Source organism: Grus americana, chromosome 5, assembly GCF_028858705.1.
Source record: "Grus americana isolate bGruAme1 chromosome 5, bGruAme1.mat, whole genome shotgun sequence".
Lineage (NCBI taxonomy): Eukaryota > Metazoa > Chordata > Aves > Gruiformes > Gruidae > Grus > Grus americana.
Window position 1 is genome coordinate 40,327,659 of NC_072856.1, and position 14,149 is coordinate 40,341,807.

The following is a 14,149-nucleotide window of genomic DNA, read 5'->3' on the forward strand; positions in this document are numbered from 1 at the left end:
TTTAAATTTAAAGTTTTGTTTTCAGTGAAACACAGTTTTCTGATGATAAACACATTGTCAAAATATTCCAGAACAGCTCTGGTTATGACTTCTTCATACCAGGTGATTGCCCTGGACTTGTTAGACATTCTTACCCCAAACCACTAGCATCTTAAACTAAGTAGCCAGGTTTTTCTTTAAGGAGGGAGTTGTTGGCATGAAAGGATGTAAAGATAGCTTTGAAAGAATTTATTCTTCTTAGATGAAAAAAGCCAGATGTAATGTAGTATTCACACTGACATCTTTTTAAAAAAGTTAATCAGAAAATCAGCCATGGTGAATGTATTAAGTAAATGTTGTTCTTTGAGAACTTTGGATCCCCATTTTATACAATGAGGCATTTTGACCTGTTTTTTAAAAGTAGATTATACTTTTGATTAACTGCATTCAGCAGAAAAACTAAAGCACAACTGGTGGACGTTGATGTAAAGGGTATCTTCAGCCAATAGGCAGTCATCTATTTTGATAAAAGGCCCGTTAGATTTAGCAGCCTTTGCACTCATTCTTCATTTTAATGAACATACTCCATTTTAACGGAATAGAATCTAGTGTGAATGGTCCTTTCTTTTGTTGTCATTGTTACGTGCAGCAACAAACAACTCAAGGACAGAGGGATACAAAACCAGGGCTGCAGTAAAGCAAAAGGTCATACGCTGACGTTTCATGTTGATTCTGGAGAATTATTAGCTGCGCAGTGACTGGCACACTTAACAGTACCTTCATGATTCATTTGCCAGTCACTCTGCAATTATTCCAGGTGCTGCTGGGGAAATGACTCTCAAGTTTTATAGGAGTAATCAGCATATAAATGTTGGCAGGATAAAACCTCCAACACAGGCTTCAGGTGCAGCACTCAATGCAGATGGAAACACTTCAGTCAGTTCTTAGAAGGGATGGTTATATCTTGGCTGGAAAAAAAAAAAATTGTTCTGGTGGAACCTTGGTTTTTATGCTCGTCTTTTCTGAAAAATGGAACAGAAAGTAGAACTTAAGAAACTTTTTAGTATTTGAAAATAACTGATTTTTTTTCTAAACTAAGTCCTTCGTGTAAGGAGCAAATAAGAAATCAGAACGAAGGATGTTGGAGTTCAGGGGTGTGTGTATTATTTTTATTTTTATTTAGAGGAGTGCCCTGTCTGATCGTTCTAGTTCCTTTTCTTCTGTAAAATAATCAGTGATGCTAATGTGGCTCAGGTCAAGGATATACAGACAGCACCCTGTTGTTTAAGTCTTGGCATTTCTGAAAGGTTCTAATTCTCTTCCAAAAGGTTTTGAGTCAGTTTTAAAAGATAACATAATAAATACAAGACAGGCAGTCAGCCGACTTTAAAAATGTCATTGACATAAAAATGTAACAACTTGAGAGCAAGGTGTTCTCTGGGACTTAATGATCAAAAAGCAAGATGAAGGGGTTAATTAGTTGTCAGAAATGTTTGGTTGAAAATTTTCCTCTCAAACTGTTGGAAAGAAAGCACAGTTTGACCTGAACTTTACACCTGGAAAGTACTTCTTTCACAAGATTTTTGATGAAAATGCCTGCGACCCAAAATATTGGAAATGTGGAAAAATTGCATTTTTATTCTGTTTTCTGCTTCCATATTCAGTGAGAGCTCCAATACATTGTCTCATGCCTCCATTTTTCTTTATGATTGTGGTGGGTTGACCCTGGCTGGAGGCCAGGTGCCCACCAGAGCTGCTCTCTCACTCCCCTCATTCACCAGACAGGGGAGAAAAGGCATAACGAAATGCTTGCAGGTTGAGATAAGGACAGGGAGAGATCACTCACTAATTATCGTCACGAGCAAAACAGACCAAACTTAGAGAGGGAATTCATCTAATTTATTACTAGGCAAAACAGAGTAGAGGAATGAGAAAATAAAATCAACTCTTAAAACACCTCCCCCCCACCCCTCCCATCTTTCCAGGCTCAACTTCACTCCCAGCTTCAACCTCCTCCCTCAGCGGCACAGGGGGATGGGGAGTGGGGGTTATGGTCAGTTCATCTCACGGTGTTTCTGCCGCTTCTTCATCCTCAGGGGGAGGACTCGTCTCATCGTTCCCCTGCTCCAGCATGGAGTCCTTCTCATGGGGTGCAGACCTTCAGGAGCAGACTGCTCCAGCGTGGGGTCCCCCACGGGGCCACAAGTCCTGCCAGCAAACCTGCCCTGGCGTGGGCTCCCCTCTCCATGGGTCCACAGGTCCTGCCTGGAACTTGCTCCAGCATGGGCTTCCCACAGGCCACAGCCTCCTTCAGGTGCCTCCACCTGCTCCAGCGTGGGGTCCTCCACGGGCTGCAGGTGGAATCTCTACACCCCCTCATCCTTCCTCCATGGGCTGCAGGGGGACAGCCTGCTTCACCATGGCCTTCACCACGGGCTGCAGGGGGATCTCTGCTCCGGCGCCTGGAGCTCCTCCTCCCCCTCCATCTGCACTGACCTTGGTGTCTGCAGAGTTTCTTACATCTTCTCACTCCTCTCTCTGGCTGCAAAAGCTCTCTCTCTAAGTGTTTTTCTTCTTAAATATGTTATCACAGAGGCGCTGATTGGCTTGGCCTTGGCCAGCGGCGGGTCTGTCTTAGAGCCGGCTGGCATTGGCTCTATCAGACACAGGGGGAGCTTCTAGCAGCTTCTCACAGAAGCCACCCCTGTAGCCTCCCCCCGCTATCAAAACCTTGCCGTGCAAACCCAATACAATGCTATAGATTAACCAGATGAATCTGAGTTGGATCCACTGAGGCAGACGTTGCTTCAGTTCAGAGTATGGAACGTCTTAGAAGACAGTACAAGCACCTAAAAGTAACTTAGAAATTAAATCCTTTTTGCTTTCAGTTTTTCTTGAAAAATCAACAATTGCCCAATCGGCTCTAAAAATTATTTATAGAAATTAATGTCATTCAGTTATGTAACTCCAGAAAATAATATAATGCCACTATTCCTTACATTTTTAGTTTTTAAGATAACAATAGATCAAAGAATTATCGGTTTTGCTAAACTGTGATTAATTCATGCATATTCTTTTCAGCCAGTGAATCTTAGGCTTAGTTTGGAAAGTAACTTCAATTTTCTTTAAAAAAGCAAGTGAATGAGCAAATTTTTAAGTATATTCCATTGTGTCCTTGGATCATCCTTCTTGTATTAAGGAATAACCCCTGTTGGGTTCCCATCCCTGCACTGAATAGGCACTAGGAACTATATATAACACCACAGCAATTGCTGCACTACTACTAGAAACAACGAGGCAAGGTCTAGTTAATACACAGTATCAGAGAAAAAACTTTAAAGGAAAGTATTTACTGACAAATGAAAAAATGAACTGGAAAGAATAGGATGAGTAAAAGAGAGAACTGTTCCAAGATGTCTCTGTGGCACAGGTGACCTGATCCAGCAGGCCTGAAGTCTACTCTTCTCTACTTGCACAAGGACTGAAAAAACCCCAGCATTTTGTGTCTTTCTAAAGCTTTATATTACTCATTTGTTATCTGTGTGATGCTAACTACTCCACCAATCATAACATACTATAACCTAGAGTTCTGCAATGTAGAGATGCTGTGAGGAGCACGTTTAAGCTCCTAGGCAGTCTTGGGGTTTACACTGTTTCCTGCCCCAGTATTGGTTTTGTAGCTGTGGCAGTGTTTGATAGGACAGACACAGATTCACTGCTTTGAGCGCTGCTCACTAATCGTAGAAGCACAAGGGGTCCACAGACCGGATCAGCAACTTGGTGACTGTCCATGCAACAGCATTCAGGAAGACTGCAACCATATACATTGATGTTTTTCAAACACAGAAAAGTGATGTCAAAGGAATGCCTTTTGACTAAAAGACTTTAAAGAAGATGGCTATTCTGATTCATTTTGTAAAAATAGGCTGAGTTGCAAATTTATTACCAAACCCTTCTCACTGTCAAGTCACAACTGTCCGCACTGTGAACGGCAGTTCTATGGAGCACAGCTGTCGTAAGATTAAATACTGTAAGATTTCTTGGGCTTAACCTGGACAAACCTCGCTTCAACAGACTTTATTTCCCATACCATTCTGTATTCTCTATTGGTCATTTGAAAAAAACTTTTGTTTTTCTATGAAAAAAATATTATTATTTTTACATTTTCAGTTCTGAGGATGAGCACTCTGAAAACTTTTCATGTGGCTGCTTACACAGCTGTGAAATTATGAAAGGCAGGATAGCCTCTCTACACGGAGGCAATCATCTAAACACATCAATGTGCCACAGCAATAAGAACCCTGTTAGAAGGCAGTTACATCCTCACAGTTGTGCTTCTGTGCAGGGTTAAAGGACCGGCAGGAACTTTGCAGTTACGATGCAATGTGTAAATGGGGAAAAAAATGTGAACCACAATGTATGTCCATTATAAACTCAGTACACAAGGATTTTGTGACAATGCATGTGTGACCTTTCAGTTCCAGCAAATGCTATCGCTTCTGAAACTGAATGGATTTACACTACTGCTGGAAGCCTTTACGATTATAAATTCTAAGAATTTGTCAACAATGACAAAAACTGGTAATTATTCATTCTTGTTTTCATTACAGTCCCAGTGGGAAAAAAATGTTCAGTTGAAGAAGGATTAAGAACCTAGGCTGTCATTTCAAAATGCTTGGAAAGGTTGTGGAAGTAGAACATGAAGCTAGTGTTGATAAGGAGAAACTATAAGACTGTTAGCATATGATGAAAACTGCCTTACATGTTCAAAGTTCACATCATTGATTAATACACAGTTTAAGTGCCAAAACAGATGAAGCCAAGTCACCTTCAGGTTTTCTGCACTCTGAAGGCCAATCAGATTACTGTAGGTTGACTTAAACATGACAAAACAATGACTTTTTTTGATGAAATGACATTATCTTGTCATCTTATTTTGCTCATACAGTAGCTAAACTTAGTCATTTGGATCAAATTTATGTGGTCTTTTTTCCTCTAACACATTTCAGGCATGGAATACTACCAGTGGCTTTGAATCCATCTGTCATTTCACAGAGATCTTCAGGGGCTTTAAGGGTATGGGGCTAACACGAACTATTTGAAAGTTTTGAATTACTTATCTAATATGAAAGTTCGTAAGTGTTCTAGATAAAATTCAGCCCATTGGTTTTGCCTGTGTATGTGTATCATTCAGCGATATCCTCTCTTCTAGTTCTAGCAGCTACAGTACAGAGTTGCTTCCACAACCCCCCTGAGACCCAAGGATAAGAAAGAAAATATTTTCATTAAGATGGTCTCCTATGAAATCTCCTTAGGAAATTTTGGAACACTTCCTTTGCATTTACTGAATTTGTAAAGAAATCACTGAAGTACTCTAGATTACCAGTTATCTTCCAAATTAATATAATGATTTACTACTACTAAGTAAATGGTCGTTATATATAAAGTACAACCTTTTCTAGTTATGTGGCAATGAATCTTTCAGATTACTAAATGGAGACTGCATTAGGTATAAATTATTTGCAAATAAATTTGCAAAAAGAAGCCTGTGATATTTCTAAGCTTTTTTTAATAAACAAATATTTTCTACAATGCACTCTACAACTATAAATATTTCCTTAAAAATAAGGAGAGACTTTAGAGCAGAGCTTTGTAACTTTTTTTTTTTTTGTACAGGAGCCACCATCAGTAGTTGTAGTCATTAATATCCCTGGCCCTGACCAGCTCTTACTTCTGTATTGGGAAAATGGCTTGTGTGTTATGTACCGTACTTTGGCAGCTGCTGCTACAGAGATTTTATAGAAGCAGCAAATTCACTATCAATATTTTCAGTCCTGATATTTTACTCCTGACAGGACCAAATAGTCTAGATAGGATTATTTAGTTTTTCATCTTGGTAGGATATTTGTACTTTAAAAGAAACAACTAATAGAATAAAGAATTATATAGATTGGGACTACCTTCCACATCAAAATGCTACCTGTAGTTTCATTTTGAAATTTATGGAGGAAAACATCTCTATAAGAAGCTTGAAAGTGAGGCACTTATTTTTAAAACATTATAGAGTATAACCTCTTGAGATTGAGCTGTGAAACTACTCCTCCAGAAGAGAATGGGACTATAAGGCATTTTCAGAATAACATCCATGAAGTGTTGTAAAGGTATTTTAATTTTTAAGAGTTTAATCATCATCTTTAATATCTTAAGTTCCGATGCAATTTTTATTTTTCATGTGGAAGTGATAAATGCAGTTACTACAGAAAGGAAGCCTCTCCACAACTAAGTAGTATGATGCATTGTGGGGTCTGAGAGATGGGAAACAGGCATTTGCATTTACATTAACTTCCAACAGAAAATTTGTGCACTATAATGACAGCGCACTAGAATATATATAATGTATACACGTATACACAAAATTTGTATACTTGATCTTCTGAAAGAAATAAAACCGGTGTAGAATAACAAAGCCACTTCCTAGTGGTAGCAATATTGCTGGGGAATGCAAAAATGATGGTTAGTTGAGAAAACCAGGTATTTCTGCTGACATGAAATATAGGTAGGTCATATCATAAATGATTCAAATGGGTTGAATACTGTCTTCTGTTTTGGAGGGCTGAAAGAATTTGACATGCCATGAGCAAGGAAACATCTGATTGACTTTAAATGTTCATCCTCTGACTGACCAAAACTGAAAATGATATTTAGATCTTCTCAAAATCTGTGATCTGCAAAACGTACCAAGAGTATGGGGGTTGGCTACAGCTCAAAGCTTCTTCTGTGGCACAAAACCAGCATCCCAAAGTATGCCAGTGAAAAAAACAAGTATAGGATATGTTTACGGACTCCTGTCTCTCAGAGACATCCCTTTAGTATTCATTTCTGGATGGTGTTTTTTCAGTCTGTGGGAAGAACTCTCCATAAGCTGTTAACCTCATGTTAGGTCAGTGCAAGTTGTTAGGTAAGTGTCTAATCATAAAATTAAAGGTGGACTACAGCTTTTCAACTAATTTTTAAAAATGTGTCTCCTGCTTCATATTTAATGTATGTGCTGAAGAGTGCTCATAGTTGAACATCACAATACTGAAGCTGTTGACCAACAGTCAGTTGCTAACTAGACTTCAAAGGAGAGCCTAAAACAGTGTTGATCAAGGTGACAGCAATTAAATAAGAGACTAAGAGATGCCTTTAATGTTAAACCAGGAAGGGTGAAGATCTTTCTAAACAGCATAACGAACAAAAACCAGAGGTATGTTAAAATACATGGCCCAAAGGATGATGGATTTTGCCTACTATAAGTAGCATTCTGTCAGATACTGAGATTGGCATATTCTTTTTTTCAGAGTGCTGATAAACCAGCATCTAATTCTGAAACATAATTAAAGTCGGAGAGCAAAGATATTGAGTTGTTTTTTATAAACACTTGACATTTACTAGGGTATAGCTTCTCTCATTAGGATTGCTTTCCTCAAAATGTTTGCAAGCTGTACAGGAGCAGAAACATTGAAATGCACCAACATCTAAGTGGCAGGAGCCAACTAACACAGGGAGTAACAACATGAGCATTAAGAAACTTGAAGACATAAGCACAAAGTGCAAGCAACTTTTAAAATATCCATCAAAAATATCTAGAAAGTTGTGCAACGGGGAATGCAAATGGTACACAAGCAAGATCAATCTCATTAATTCAAATTTTCAAAGGGATGTATTACCTCTGCAAAAAATCAGATCTGCGTGTCCATGCCACTTTTTCCAAGGAATAGCATTGTCCTTTACTTAGTCTCAGAGCCTCAGCAGGAGAGCAAGAGAGATGGACCCTGACTGAGAAGACAACTCCTCTATCCAATCTCATGACTTGTCAAAAGGATGGGCCGGTCTGTCACATGATCCAGGTTGGACCACGAGTCTTATTATGTAGTCATGCACTGGATTTGCCTCCTGGGTGCTACTTTTGCTGTTTTTTTTAAAAAACTAGTCACCTTACTGTAGAAACTATTGATAAAATTATCACAATTTCTGTGGCAGTAAGTCTATGAAGTAGCAGGAAAGAACAACTTCAGGTTTTGAATAAGTATTTTAGTAAGATGCAGTAGAAATATATATCGTATGGGTATGGCTACTGATTAACCTGAAGTGGAAGGGAAAAATGTGTAGTCATCTGTGTGAAAGTGTAGGAATTTTGTATAGCTATTCGGAGAAGCCCTTGGGAAAGAAAGAAAAAACCCCAACAAGTAATATATTAGACATACTAGGTGACCTTGGTCGTCAGGTTTGGGAAGTGATTTGTGCTGATATTCTTATGTTGCTTGCATATATGCACATGTAATGCCTGATCTGATTTCTGTCTTGTTTAATCCAATTTACACTGGAAAAAAATCCCTGCTGCTAATCTGATAAAGATGAAAAAAGTGGTATTACTCAGACTTTGCCCTTCCTTTGTTTCCATTAATTGTTATTTATGTAATAACACAAGAATTCAGCATGCCATATCAGCAATACTGTGTTTTTAATTTTAGGGAAATTAATATTTTATCATCTGCCTCACTGATCTATGAACAACATTTCTTCTCCACTGTTGTGTTATACTTTTCTCATGTGTGTCATATAAAATGCTGATGGCTCAATATTTTGTGTATGCTGTGCAAATTTATTGGTAACAATTCCACCAGGGACTGCAAGCATGAAATGTGATACAAATTCTTATTCCCTCAGAGCAGAAATAAGTTCCAAATGTGACAAATAGGAGAAGCAACAAGAGTTAATTGTGAAGACACTAAACCCACCTATAACGATCCTTTTTCTTCAGCAGGATTTTGCAGCTGTAGTATATAAAAAAAGTCAGATAAAGCTTTAATTAAGGCTGTACTGTGTTGTTGCTGTAGAATCAACAAGAACTGGTTTTGTCTGTCGATGTGTGTGAAGTGCTACAAATATTTTCTTAACATCTTTACACAATGCTGTTTAAGCATCTTAGGTGTGTCAGTAGTGTAGACAGTCTTAAATAAATTATATATTGTTTTTTTTCCTGATCACACTCAATCTTGAAATTACTAAACTAGTATAGACGTAAATCTGTAATGAAATTGTTCATCCGATGTGCTGGAAAGGTAAGGTAGATGCAGCATTAAGTCTTCTTTGCACTAGAGTGAAAATAGTACGTTACTGTTTGGGCTGACACGGGAAAATTCTATATACATGGTACAAATTCGATGGCACTCACCTTTCTGCTATGTAAATCAAGCTACTCCAGGTCTTGTCATAATATACACTTTGTAGTTCTTTGTGAAATACAAAGATTTGGTCACCTAGCTGGGTGCATTCTCTTGTAACACTTGTATAGCACCATTGCAGGCGAAAAAAGACAATGAGAGAATCTTTTGCATTCAGTAGGAAATGTCCCTTTTCTACGATCTTCTTGTCCTTCATGTACTGAGAGAGTTTTGGTACAGTTAAAAAAAAAAAAAAAAAAAAAAGACGAGGATGCTGAAAGTACCTAGTGAATCTAGTAAGCACCCACCGAACTAAACTGCTCAGTTGTCTCACTGGCTGGAGTATTGATACTTTGGATGCATCAGTTGTTCTTAAGAAGTATTACATCAAATTACACCTGAATTACTGTACATTGCAACCAATATTTCTCATGTCTCGGTTTAAGCTTTGCATTTCAACAATTTACTTTAAGGTTGCATTGCTTACATGGCACCATCGCCACCACCACCACCACCTGTCAGGAGAAAGATTGCATTGCATAGACTGTGAGAAAATCTGGGTAAACTCTTACTATTTAGTTACCTGCAAAGGCTACAGTCCATGTGAAATATCCTGAGATCCTCAAGCAAATTTGTGTAGGAACAAGTAGGGAATAAATAGGCCACCTAGAGAAGGCTGACTGGGAAACTGATTACACTTAATCTCTTCAGGAGTTAAACTTAAGAGCGGTTTATCTGCAACCGACTGTAAGTCTGACTGCTAATGCGCCATCCATTAGGAGTACAAGTAAACCCCTCCAGTTGCTCAACATGCACTTACAGGGTCTGGAATAGCTCTGATTTGAGTGCCTCTTGTACCTGTGCCTCTGGCCTCCTGTCATTTCATCCTCAGTTCCCACTCAGCTCCTGACCAAGGGTCCTCTTGACAGGTACATTCTTGACTCATTCCTTTCTTGATCGCAGACTGATCTGAACCGCAACTTTTACTCCCTTTTTTTTTAGTCCTTTCTGGAAACTTAATTCCATGTCGCTACCCTAGACAGTTCATGAAATAATGCTTTAGTATATTGTGCATCTTTGAAGAGAGAGCCTATAATAATAAAAGGCATGGAACATGAATGCCTCTGTCTTTAAGATTTCTTTCTGATATCATGTTTTGTACCACTCCGTGTTTGCAGATCTTTCACTGAAATGACACGGGCCCAGTCAGCAGAGAGTGCAGACTGTGTTATTTGAGCATTATATAAGTATTATTTGGGCATAAAAGTTGGTTTCCCAAGGAAGCAAAATTATCAGAAGACAGACATTCAGTAACTGCTGACTGCAGATGTTTGACATGGATATTTGCTGATTTCTCTAAAAGTCAGCAAAAGGCAACTGGTGTTAGACAGGAAATGATCACTATGCAAAATGGATGATAACACACTCCCACGGTATTTCTCCTGCTATTTTACTGAAGTTTCTCTAAACATCCTTATGCTAACCAAGAATTTATAAGAAAGTGGCTTCATACTTACTTAAACAATCACATGGTTAAGCCAATGGAACAATACGTTCTTCAAATTATCTTCAGTGTATCTCATACTAAACTCTAATATAAGGTGTCTTTCCACGTTGTTTGCAAGCAGTCAAACACATTTCTCCTGGCTGTTAACATACTCCAGATCACCGACAGTGGATAAAAGGTGGATAATACTGTAGCATGAACACAGTGTTCTGTCAGTGATGAAATAAACTTATTCAGAGTTTATGCTGCTGCCAAAGAAAATAAGAATTGCAGGCTTTTTATATAACATGGTATAACATCGTGCATAAATTATAGACTCTTTTACTATATAGGTTCAGCTCAAACTTGGACTTTGCATGCATCAACCAAACCATGGAAGAAGTGATGATGGAGAAAATCAGTCAGTCACCTTACTAGGTGAGATGCTTTTTTGTAACAGGACTATTTACTTACTGGTAAGTTTGATAATGGTTTGCTTGGTTCCTTGTTATTATGGTTTATATTACACTCTCCTGGGACGCTTTTGTTAGAACAACATCCCCAATGTAAATAACAACTTGCTATAGTAAAGCCAGGAGAACAGATGATATATTACTGCTTAAATCAATATAGCATATATAGCTTCTGTTTTTCACAAACTCAACTGCTCAGATCTATGGACTCAAATAATTTAATAGACTTTCACCTCCCTCTTCTTCTCAGGCAGACAGAAGGCAAAGCACAATCATATAAAGGACAGCCTATGTCCTTTGCCAAAGCATATTTTTTTACTTTTGGGAATTTCTCCTCTCTACTTAGTAGTCATGGAGTACCTACGTTTTCTCCCTTGTTAGGCTTTGCTGGCAAAGGTGCTGTACCTGTATTGCAAAAAATAAAGCATACAGCCATCGTGTATTCCTTTCCACAAATAATATCACCTGTCAGGTCTCTGATATCAAGTATTATTAAATTGAGTAGTTGCTTGAGGGTATCTTTTTGAGAGCAAGTACAATGCTACCTGAAGTTTTTCTTGTGTTCGATTAAACACCTTTTTCCCAAGTGAGCTCTGCACGTTTTGTCAGTTTTTAAAGATGCCTCCATCCTTTCTACTAAGCAGGGGTAAGTATGCTCTTAAATTATTGAAGTAACTTTAAAATTCTCCCCTGTTATTAGGTTGTTTTGATATCTGAGGGGAGAAATAAAATTTTAAGTCACAGCAACTTGTATTACTTACAAATTCTAACATTATTAATTAGAACCTGTCTAAAGTAGGGAAAAAAATTTGGCATACTCATACAGAATAGTAATGTAGTCACTTTCTCATTGATTTAAGCCCTCAGTTATGGTAATTACATATTGGATAAGTCTCCCAGGGAACGTTGCTCACACTGTTTTTAACCGGACCTAACCTTGGGAACACTTGTGCTTGTCAAGCTTCGTGGAATTCAACAGACTCCAGAGATATTTGTAATTCTAGCCTCTCTAACACAATGTTAGAAAGCAGACATTATATTTAATATTATTTCTTGTAATATTGCAAGGTGTCATTTTAAAGGTAAATGACTTATAAAATGAAAAATGTAAGCACTGCATATATGCTGAGCTGTTTGGAAGTATGAAATAATTAGGGGTATAAGCAAAACAACACCTTGTAACAGTTTCTCTCTCCAGCTTCCTAAAGCCTTCCTAAGAGACTCTACCTATGTCCTTTATTTCAAGGCCTCTCAACTCTAACGCCACTGATCCACTCCAACTTTTGCTTCCTGCTTCTATAATGAAGTAACACATAGCAACCTAAGATACTGAGTCCTGCTACTTGCGACTGCAAAACCCAGAAAACAAGAAGCATCCACAGGTCTGATACCTCATATTTTTCTCTAGTTTTGTTGGGAATTTCAATATTCCATCATGCGATGTTGATAGAGGAGAGCGATCTGTTCAGCAGTACTGCCTGAAGCAACCACATTATTCTACCAGCCTTCCATATTCATGGATTCAAGAAGGCTCTGCTTCCATCTGCAGCATGCAACGTTTCATTCACCTGGAAATTTGTAATCGGAAATGCTAGTCATAAAAAGGAAAGGAATTACATAAATTGCAATATGTATTCTCTAGTCATATGTGGTCGTAGTCTTCATTTTCTTTCTTATAACAGAAGTGAGGAACAGTTCATTGAATGTAGCTTAAGGGGTGACTCCACCTGACTGTTACCTTTGATTCCAAGGTATTAAGAAACAGCTAAAATAGTGAACGAACACAAACAGCCTAATGCTTCCTGCATTGACCGTGTATGGCCAAGCATTTAGAGGCAGAAATAGTTATACTGAAACTGCTTAGCCCATAAGAGAGGGCCATACTGTGACCCAGCCTCTTGGCAGGGAAGATGGATCGCCTTGTTTTGTGAGATAAAAAGATTTGGGTTTTATGGCTGGTTGGAATTTTTTTCAGGTATCTCTGTTTCCTCTACTCTCTTTTCATATTATATTGGATCTTGGGGGTTTCAGTTTACCTTGGCTCACTTTTTGATTATAAATAATTTCATTCTAATTGGAAACTATCAGCTGATACAGCTGCAGGAATCTGAACAACAGCAGTTCATCTCTGGGAGTCAGTGTCATTTATTATAATTCTGAGGCTTATTTTCTTTACTAAATAAAAATGGGCAGTTCACATCTCATGGCTATTGCTTCAGCTCTCTGCTAACTCAGAAAGGCATTGTTCTGTGATTTATAGAGGCACACTTTCTCAGTTTCCTTCACAACTGCTTTGTCTAAAGGCTTGTTAAAAATGAAAGCTTGGATGCCAGTTAGCCGATTGCCTTGTCCACATACCCACGATGTCATCTTGCCTTCCAAACGGTTGTTCTCAATCCTGTAGATGGAGAACAGCTCCCATTGCAGGAGGTCCCATTCCACTGAAACTTTGCATCACATAGCGTATTCTGCTGCTGCTAAATGTAAACAGCATGCATTTTTCAGAGGAACTGGAAACATGTCCATGTCTCCTCTAGGGCTCAGTCTTACAAATTTTTTTCAACACATTAACTTGTGACTCCACAGTCTTCCAAGATATACTGTCCCCATTGCTAGAAAACCTTAGTAAAGACAACTGAAATCACTCCTTTAGTTTTGGGTAGTTAATTAAACAGTAATTTAAATCTAAAATGTAGTCTAGTGACTTTCCACTATAGCTGATAACATAATTTGTAGACCAACAGTGTATACATACGTTTTTCTCTCCATTTGGAGGATTCCTGTAAGAAGCCAAGTTAAATGCTTTAAATACTAGTTATTTTCTCTTCAGTATGCATGTGCAGCTCCTATTAATTGCAATGGGTGCTATGGGCAGTTATCATGGGTAGACTATTAGACAATTAATATTGTTTAATAACATCCCTAACACCCCCTTATTAGCATTTGCTTACATTTACACACGTGGACACATAGCCTTGGTTTCTTATAGCCAATCATTTTAATGT

The 14,149-nt window shown here is 38.3% G+C and overlaps 1 long non-coding RNA gene across 1 annotated transcript in view; it reads left to right on the forward strand.

Moving 5' to 3' along the window:
• LOC129206956 (uncharacterized) overlaps positions 1–12,711 on the forward strand; it is a 33,842-nt gene extending 21,131 nt beyond the window's left edge. The window contains exons 3-4 of the long non-coding RNA XR_008577328.1: positions 11,025–11,109; positions 12,391–12,711. This is a non-coding gene — a long non-coding RNA (uncharacterized LOC129206956). The remainder of the gene's footprint in view (positions 1–11,024; positions 11,110–12,390) is intronic.
• The last annotated feature ends 1,438 nt before the right edge of the window (positions 12,712–14,149 follow it).